Here is a 1984-nt window from a genome sequence, read left to right as displayed (position 1 = left end):
GGCACATATCTACAAAAAGATTTCTGCAAGAATGGCAGTGGAAAGCTACAACTTATCAAATCGTAGCCCACGAGTGACCTTGATGGGTACCCAGGCCCAACTGGCACATCTACAGTGCAACCACGTATACCGAAGGCCCAGGGAACATTACAAAAGAGAGGTCAGAAAGACTGCAAGAGCCAGAAGACCAGGATGTCATCTTTGAGATAATGGCTTTTAGCTATGACCTGTACCCTTGAATCCTCAACAACATGGCTCTGCTTAAGCAAGACCTGCACAGTGACAACACCAGTAGACATGCCAGTAGTAGTGGATGGGGAAATCTCACAAGGGCTCCATGCCTTGAGAAAGAGCTATAGAGAGCTAATAGCTGCTGAGAGAGGAAAACTCAGTTTTCTCCAGGGATGTATCCATATCCAGTCCCAAGAGCCCAGCCCCAATCATGTACACACAAGAGGAATGTTAAGTGGACTCCGTAGCCATTTGTGTGTGACAACTAATGATAAGAAAAGAAGACGAGAAGGACTGGGGAGTCACGGGAGGATTTTGGAAATGATGTAAATACAGTATGCATATATGAAGTTCTCAAAAAAAAAAACCAAACTAGATTAAGAAACCTGGCATATCCCAATACTTAATTGCACCCACATGAGAGAACTGGAACCATGGGGACACATAGAAGGACCTCCTGAACTCAGATGTAATGGAGCAAAATCAGAAATTCATTTGTTGCAGTCCCCTGAGCTGAAACACTCAGCCTTCTGGATTTTCAGTGCATTTTGTTCACAGACTCGGCCTGTCTGAAGGAGGAGAGCAGTTTTCAGTAGAAGGAAGCTCCTTGTAATATCCATGTCCACCTTCAATGAAGGACCACTTGTGAGGACTACCAAACACTCACTCTGTCTGACAACCTGGTACTATAAGTTTGGATTTTCTGCATAAGGACTACAAGGAGTAAAGAGAAAAATTGACTAGGGATAGAACACCGCCCGTGGCTCAAGTTATCTGTCAGATTGTAATACAGTCTTAGGCAAGGTTCCCTGGAAAATAGAGCCAAGGGCAAAGGATTATCTGTTAACACCTTAGTGGGAAGTGTAATCCTGCGGAATTAAGAGTGAGGGGAATGGGGAATTGATTAAGGAAAGGAGCCAGATCAAATACAAGGAAGGGCATTACCAAGATGCCCAGACCGCATACCAAATACTGCACACTTGCTCATTCTTCATGACCCATCAGAGCAGAGACAGTGTGCCATGGTTTCAGGATAACCCTAGGGGCGGGGATGGGCAGGACAAGGGCATGAAACCGGGAGTAAGGCAACAGTTTCATCTTGCATTAGCTTTGCTTATCCCCTTCAGTGTCTGCAAGTCCCCTGATGGGTGAGACTCCTTTCTTAATGTATCACCTAGATCTTCCAAGGCAGAATTGGGAAAGATTTTAATGTTTTAGTCCATATGTTAGCTTTTTATTACAATTCTTAAGCCAAAACCAATCACCTTCAGCTATGAAGGACAGTCTTTAAGTATTATTTTGTAATCAAAACTCCGAGGAGTGGAGCTCCTTCATGCTGAAGGTCCCAGGACTCCATAAGGAAAATCTCTTAAGCCATATGGTTTAATGTACTGAAGGTAACACAAGACGCTGTTTCAGTTATCCGCTTTTTACACTTGTCCCAAAAGGAACAGAGACAGTGATAGGACCCATGACCCTGAGAATGAACAGGCCATCTTACTGACACTCCATCATGGGAACACCTGGGCTCCTTAAGCTCACACAGAAGTGTCAAGTGGTGAATTTACATTTATTTGTCTAGAGTGCAATTCACTGTTTTTCCACCCCCCCACCCTCACCCTGCCCCAGCTTGATAATTGATACCTTTCTTTACTTTCTCAAAATCTCAGCTAACATCTCTTCTGTCCTTGTTTTTTGACTTTCTATCTGAAACATATTTCTTGAAACATACAACACATACACACCCACCCCC

The sequence above is a fragment of the Mastomys coucha genome, unplaced genomic scaffold, assembly GCF_008632895.1.
Source record: "Mastomys coucha isolate ucsf_1 unplaced genomic scaffold, UCSF_Mcou_1 pScaffold23, whole genome shotgun sequence".
NCBI lineage: Eukaryota > Metazoa > Chordata > Mammalia > Rodentia > Muridae > Mastomys > Mastomys coucha.
This window is presented reverse-complemented; position numbering follows the sequence as displayed.